The sequence below is a fragment of the Triticum urartu genome, chromosome 3A (genome assembly GCF_056163025.1).
Source record: "Triticum urartu cultivar PI428250 chromosome 3A, HENAU_Tu73, whole genome shotgun sequence".
Lineage (NCBI taxonomy): Eukaryota > Viridiplantae > Streptophyta > Magnoliopsida > Poales > Poaceae > Triticum > Triticum urartu.
In genome coordinates this window covers 339,280,222-339,288,689 of record NC_141875.1, presented here as the reverse complement: position 1 = coordinate 339,288,689, position 8,468 = coordinate 339,280,222, and positions in this window count along the sequence as shown.

Here is an 8,468-nt window from a genome sequence, read left to right as displayed (position 1 = left end):
TCTAGGGCCTTTTCCGGTGATCTGCTGGAGGGGGATTCGATCATGGAGGGCTTCTACATCAACACCATAGCCTCTACGATGATGTGTGAGTAGTTTACCACAGGACTTCGGGTAGTTATTAGCTAGATGGCTTCTTCTCTCTCTTTGGTTCTCAATACAAAGTTCTCCTCGATATTCTTGGAGATCTATTCGATGTAATACTTTTTGGGGTGTGTTTGCCGAGATCCGATGAATTGTGGATTTATGATCAAGTTTATCTATGAACAATATTTGGTTCTTCTCTGAATTCTTATATGCATGATTTGATATCTTTGCAAGTCTCTTCGAATTATCGGTTTGGTTTGGCCTACTAGATTGATCTTTCTTGCAATGGGAGAAGTGCTTAGCTTTGGGTTCAATCTTGCGGTGTCATTTCCCAGTGAAAGTAGGGGCAGTAAGGCACATATTGTATTGTTGCCATCGAGGATAAAAAGATGGGGTTTATATCATATAGCTTGAGTTTATCCCTCTACATCATGTCATCTTGCCTAAAGTATTACTCTGTTCTTATGAACTTAATACTCTAGATGCATGCCGGATAGCGGTTGACGTGTGGAGTAATAGTAGTAGATGCAGAATCATTTCGGTCTACTTAACCCAGACGTGATGCCTATATTTCATAATCATTTCCTAGATATTCTCATAACATGCGCTCTTCTATCAATTGATTGGCAGTAATTTGTTCACCCACCGTAACACTTGCTATCTTGAGAGAAGCCAGTAGTGAAACCTATGGCCCCCGGGTCTCTTCCTTATTATATTGCATCTCTTTTTATTATCGCATTTCGTTTACTATTTTGCAATCTATACAACAAAAATACCAAAAATATTTATCTTATTATCTTTATCAGATCTCACTTTCGTAAGTGACCGTGAAGGGATTGACAACCCCTTTATCGCATTGGTTGCGAGGTTCTTGATTGTTTGTGCAGGTACTAGGTGACTTGCGTGTTATATCCTACTGGATTGATACCTTGGTTCTCAAAAATTGAGGGAAGTACTTACGCTACTTTGCTGCATCACCCTTTCCTCTTCATGGGAAAACAATCACATGCTCGAGAGGTAGCACAACCCTACCTAGACCCAATACCTTGGTTTTGCCTTTGTCAGCGTAGGTGATATGCTTCAGATGCGATGGAGATAAAGTAGTATCCATCAATAAGTTCTTGTCACCAGTCATGTGATTCGTACATCCACTGTCGAGGACCCACTCAGTAGCTTTAGGTTGATCATCCCGTAGATGAATTAGTGCATCTTATGAACTCATATACTTCATCAATGGAGAATCTGACATCAAATTCATCAGATCAATTTCATCAAGCAATAGAACAGATATAGCAGTATGAGGACGTGAGAAATGAAAATTCATTTCTTCATGATTAGCTTGCTTCCTTTCAAGCGAATTCAGGTCTCCAGCAAATTCTTCACACATTTAAGTTCGTCTGGAGACCTGACCCCGCATAAGATATTAGTTCTTTTTCTTCACCACCCACATCTGGAGGGGTGGCAAAGAGTTCATCATTCTGCGAGCTCTATATGAGAAAGGTGGTATAGAAGCCAGTTCACTTCGTTTCACAGAAGAAGGGTTAGAGTAAGCATATGAATAAGCAGAGAAATTCTTAGAGGACTTATGAACATAATGATTTGAAGAATAATGCACATATTCGCAACCCTTAGATCTTCCCTGCGAAACAGAAGTGTTAGCACGATGATGTTCATATGAGGATTTTGATCCACATGACGACTTTGGTCCGTATGAAGAATTTGATCTGGGGTTCCTATTCTTCACAGGTGGTGTCATGATGACATTCACATGAAGACTTTCAAGACACCTTTTGGGAACCCAGATTTTCTTCGTAGAGTGACCATTCCTGCAGTTAGTGCCAACATATCTAGCAAATACTTCACCATTCTGATTTTTGAACAGCTTATAGTTGGAGTCAAATGACTCATCAGAAGAATATGAAGATTCACATGTAAAGCCAGATAAAGTGGATGGATCTATGGGAGGTCCCTTTGCAGCAACCCATGAGGTTTTGAGATACTGCTTAGGTTTCCAGTAGGTCCCATCAGCATTGAGTTTCCTCTCAAAGGCAATACCCTCTTTCCTAGGGTTCCTGTTGAGGATCTGCTTTTTAAGCACATCACAAAGATCCTGATGCCCTTTGAGGCTTTTGTACATGCCTGTCACATACAATTCCTCCAGCCCTGCATTGTCAGTGATACTAGTAGCATCCTCAGATGACGAATTTATGATAGCAGAGACAGTTGAAGAATTTGCAGCAATATAAGCATTTGAACTTTTAGGTGAGGAATTAGCTGATTCACATTCAATGCATTTCAAACATGGTGGAATGAATTCATCCTGAGCAGCACTGATCTGTTGAGAAAGCAATGAATCATGCTCCTTTTGAAGATCTTCATAACTCACCCTTAGATTTTCAAGATCTTGCTTTCTTTGAAGAAATTCATAAGAAAGCTTTTCATGATTAGATAAGAGAGTGTTATGATGATTTTGAAGGTTGTCAAACTTAGACTGAAGTCTCTGAAGATTATCAGTCAGAGTTTGAGTTCGATCCATTTCTTCACCCAACATATCATCGCTTTCATCTAGCATGTTTTGAACTATTTCCAAAGCTCTTTGTTGTTTAGTGGCAAGGGAAGCAAGTTTGGTATAGCTGGGTCTAAATTCATCACCAGATTCATCATCACTAGACTCAGATAGGTAGAATTCAGTTACCTTGGCACCTTTTTCCATAAGGCATGGTGCAGAGGATGATGATTCAGGATCGAAAGTCATCGTTTTGAGCAATTCCTTGAATTCCTCAAACCAAGGTTCATGACAAGTTCAATGACCTTCATAGACATCAGAGAGTTGGTCCCAGATAAGCTTTGCATGGCAGAGATGCTTAATGTTGCTGAACTGGTTTCGGGATAAGCAGGAGCAGATGACATCCTTCGCTACGATGTCAAGTCGAGTGTACTTGCGAATATCATCAGCTTCGTGCATCTTACAAAGATCAGTAAAACCAATATATCTCAGTGACGGTCCACAACTCGATGTCCATCGCCATGAGACGCTTCTTCATCATGGCCTTTCACTTGGGATAATCATGACCGTCAAAGATGGGGCATGTCACTTTCTTCATTCCTGCGGTCGACATAACTAAAACTCCAGGTGGTTAAACCAAAATCACACAGAACAAGGGAGTACCTTGCTCTGGTACCAATAGAAAGTGTGTTATATCGACTAGAGGGGGGTGAATAGGCGATTTTTACAAATTCTTCACTGAGGATCAAGGTGAGGAAATTCCTAATCAACAAACTACTTAGCAGCGTAACAAGTACTAAGATGCAAGCATAACAGACCAGTAGCACAGTCATCATGATGAAATGAAAACATGCACAGAGTACAGGTAGCGTGTAAACAGGATAAGCAGGCTAAAGACAAACTGACTGAAGAAATAGGAATGAGGAAATTGTGAAAGTCTTCAGTCAAAGTCTTCAAATAGTAACGATCAAGTACTTCAACACAGAAATGAGGAAATGAAACGGTTGAGGAAATAAAACCAGTAGCTTGGTGAAGATGATGATTTGGTAGACCAGTTCCAACTACAGTGACAGTCGTATGTCTGGTTGGAGTGGCTAGGTATTTAAACCTGATGAAACACATTCCTCACTATATTCTCCTTGAGCTAAGGTCACACAGACCTCGCCCAATCACTCATGGTATGTCTTCAGGTGACTTCCAAACCTTCACAGACTAGGTCACTCGGCGATCCACAATTTCCTCTTGGATGCTCTAGACCATGACGCCTAACCGTCCGGAGGATGCACAGTCCTCAAAGGTAACAAGCGTCGATTCCACACAGGAACAATCTCTTCAGTGATGCTCAATCACTTTGGGTTTGTTGGTGTTTGGGTTTGGGTTTTCCTCACTTGATGATTTTCGCTCAAAGTCCTCAGAGGGTGGGATGATCTCAATTGACAAGTGTCAGTTTCTCTCGGAGCAACCAACCAGCTAGTGGTTGTAGGGGGGCAGCTATTTATAGCCTAGGGACAAGCCCGGCATGATAAGACATAAATGCCCTTCAATGATATGATAGTTAGGTGGGAAGATATTTTGGGACAGCTGACGCATAGCACAACAACGGTCAGATATTTGAGTATCAAATTCCTCAGGTCTATCATGTTCCTCACTTGTAGGCAATCTGCACTGGTAAATTCCTAACTCCTCAGTCAGAACAAATTCCTCAAACACCAGAATATCTTCGTCTCTGCCACTCAAGGATTTGACTGAACTGTATGAGATTTCCAAGGGCTTCACTCGAAAGAATTGGGTAGGTGTAGGATTTTGAGATGAGCATCACTTGGAAACTTTTCCTTAGTTTTACCTCGAGCCCCTTTAACAGTATGGAGTTTTCTATGACTCAAGAAAGAGAAAAATGAAACTACAAAAACAAAAGTCTTCATGCTTCATATTCCTCGTATGAATACCAAGTCTTCAAGGTCACACCAATTTCTTCAATTTCAAAGTCTTTAGAAAGCCAAATTCTTCAGTTGAAGACATTCATTTTTAGGGTTCGACTTTCATGGTAAATATCGAACTCCTCATAGACTTATAGACCTGTGTACACTCACAAACACATTAGTCCCTTAACCTATAAGTCTTCAATACACCAAAATCACTAAGGGGCACTAGATGCACTTACAAAAAGGACAAAGGATATGTTTCTCGTTTATGGAGGTGACGAAGAGCTCGTCGTAAATGGTTACGTTGATGCTAGCTTTGACACTGATCTGGGTGACTCTAGTCACAAACCGGATACGTATTTATATTGAATGGTGGAGCTGTCAGTTGGTGCAGTTCCAAGCAGAGCATCGTGGCGGGATCTACGTGTGAAGCAGGGTACATAGCTGCTTCGAAAGCAGCACATGAAGGAGTATGGATGAAGGATTTCATATTCGATCTGGGTGTAATACCCAGTGCATCGGGTCCAATCAAAATCTTTTGTGACAACATTGGAGCACTTGCCTTAGCGAAGGAATCCAGGTTTCACAAGAGAACCAAACACATCAAGAGACGCTTCAACTCCATTGATGAAAAGGTCAAGGATGGAGGCATAGAGATTTGCAAAATACATACGGATCTGAATGCAGCAGACCCATTGACTAAGCATCTTCCACGAGCAAAACATGATCAACACCAAGACTCGATGGGTGTTAGATTGGTTACAATGTAATCTGGATTATTGACTCTAGTGCAAGTGGGAGACTAATGGAAATATGCCCTAGACGCAATAATAAAGTTGTCATTATATTTGCTTATTCATGGTAAAGGTTTATTACTCATTCTAGACTGTATTGATTGGAAACTTAGATACTTGTGTGGATACATAAACAAATATCGTGTCCCTATTAAAGCCTCTACTGGACTAGCTCATTGATCAACGATGGTTAAGGTTTCCTAACCTTAGACATGTGCTGTCACTTGATAACAGGATCACATCATTAGGAGAATGATGTGATGGACAAGACCCATACGTTAGCTTAGCATTCGATCGTTCAGTTTATTGCTTTTGCTTTCTTAATGTCAAATACATATTCCTTCGACTATGAGATCATGCAACTCCCCGATACCGCTGGAATACCTTGTGTGCTATAAAATATCACAACGTAACTTGGTGATCATAAAGATGCTCTATAGGTATCTCCAAAGGTGTCTGTTGAGTTGGCATGGATCGAGATTAAGATTTTTCACTCTGTGTACCGGAGAGGTATCTCTGGGCCCTCTCGGTAATACACATCACAAGAAGCTTGCAAGCAAAGTGACTGTCGTGGAATTGTCATGGCAGATGTCCTAGTGTGAGGACTTAGTCATGGAGCCATCACAACTAGGTTAGCTTAAAGGGGTTAAATGGGACAAAGGACAGAAGGAGTTTATACTGGTTCGGCCCCTTGCGGTGAAGGTAAATGCCTAATACAGTTTGAGGTGGTATTGCTTATGTTTCGATTACCAGGGAGCGAATACGCTTGACCTGGCTTTCGATCTATGGTTTCTTTCCCTAAATCGTCGTCGGGTCGTCCCTTTATATACACAGGTTGATGCCCGGTGCCTCACCGAGTCCCGGTCGGCTCATAAACAATGTGTCCAGCTCGGTGACTAACTGTACATGCCTTATAATACAAGTTATACTTATATGGCGGTTTACACTTGTTGGGCCTTAAGTCACCCTTGGGCTTTGGGCCCTCAATGAGTCTGCGTAGTGAACCACCATCTTCAGCATCTTCATGGGCTTTGTCTTGATAAACCGCCATGAGTTTAACCCGGCCCCTCCTGGGCGGGTTAAACTCAATAGTTATATCCGCAACATTAGGCCCAGGTTGATTTGAACTTGTTCACATCAATCTTCAACACTTCGAAAAATATTCCTTCTTCATTACCCTTGTGAAACCTTGTAACTCGTCGTGACGTCATCTTCTAGGATCGTGGTAACCCGCCGTGACATCACCAGACATTTATATTATACAAAACCAGAATCTTTAATGTATCTCCTCTCTTTTAATGCATCTCCGAAAATTAAGGCGTCTGCGTTGTCACATATCCATTTTTGACCTCCTCGATTCCCGTGCACGTCACTTATCCTTTCGTCTTATAAATAGGGCCAGGGGTCCCTTTCACTTCCACCCTTGCCTCTTCGTCTGTCTTCCACCTCGCGACGCCCCAGCACTCGAGCTCTGCCGCCGCCGTCGACCTTCGCCTCTGCCTCAACAACGGCCGCTGCATCAGCCTGTTTTGACCAGATTCCGTCCGTGCGCCTCCGCTGTCCAACAGCCTTGGTACGCTTTCCTTCTTCCTCTTCCTATAGATCCATTAGGGTTTCCGTGAGCTCGTCAGACTTCATCTTCGCTTTCCACTGCAGTTTGCGATTTTTTGATTCAAACTTGGTACTCCTCCTATGCCGTTGTAGCCGTAGCACTCCTTTTTACTATTTAGAACACCTCCTCTGCATAAGAAAACCGATCTGGACCCATGAACTGCTCGAGTACTGATATTTAGGTCTGAATATTTTTCCATTAACTGAAGTGTCGTAGATCTGAAATCATAGCATCAATCTATGAAACTTGTTTTTCTCAATACTGAGCAACTTGTTCATCCTCAGATCTGTAATTTCAATATCTGTATGGGCGGCTTAACTCAGAAATAGTAACCTGACAGGTATCATTAGTCCCCTCTTAAGCCGCCAATGGTTCTTTATAACTTTTTAATACCAATCTCCGACTGAACACCTATGCATGCTTCATTATTGTTTGTCTTTTAATAGTAAGCCGGCTTAGCCATGTAATCTTGAACCGGCATAATCATTTTTTCGTATCATTGAGAAAATGGCTAAGACATATACTTCTTGCAACTGGGTCCAATCCCGGGTTACCGAAGAAGAACTGAACAACTTTGTCGCCACTGGCGCCTTAGCAAAGAAAGAGGACATCCACTAGAGGGCCCCTGGTGAAGAAATCCCTCCTCAACCAAAAGATGGAGAAGTGATTGTTTTTGCTGATCATTTGAATCGGGGGTTCAGCCCACCCGGCTCAAAGTTTTTTTGCGATGTGCTTCATTTCTTCCAACTGCACCCTCAAGACATCGGACCCAACTCTGTGTCCAACATCTGCAATTTCCAAGTATTTTGTGAAGCTTATCTTCAAGAGGAACCCACGGTTGATCTATTCAGGGAGTTCTATTACTTAAACCGCCAAACAGAGTTTGTCGACGGGCCATGCCAAGAGCTCGGTGGAGTCTCAATTCAGAAAAGGAAAGAGGTCAGCTTTCCCAATGCCAAGCTGCACAGTCACCCCAAAGACTGGAACCAAACTTGGTTCTATTGCCAAGATACATCTCCAGCCGGTGAGAATCCTCTTCCGGGTTACCGTGACCGCCGACTTAGCAACATCCACTGCCCCAACGGCTTAATTCCAAGGAGCAGGCCCAATACTCGCCAGCCTTTTCAAAGCTCAGAGCCTTTATGGCCAATGGCTTAACCGGTGTCGACTTTTTCCGGTGCTGGCTATCTTGGAGTATCTTGCCATTAAGCCGTCGCCCCGGCTTAACATGCGAATACACTGGTGACGTAAAGGATCCTCAGCGCCATTGTGACATTCAACTGTATGATGCTGAAATCACTGAAGCCACCAAAAAATTGCTGAATGAATCTTTAAAGGAATGCAACAAAACCAGACTTCGCCTTTTCTGCACTTTCAACAAGCCGCCAGCTGTAAGAGTTGCACACCCTCTGCTCAATCCACATTTTTGGTACCTACTTATGTTCTTTTCAATCTTAACAGGATGATGATCCATTTTGGAAGAGGAAGACGCAGGATAAGCCGGCCAAACCAGCTCGTACCAAAACCAAAGCGACCAAGAAATCTACCAA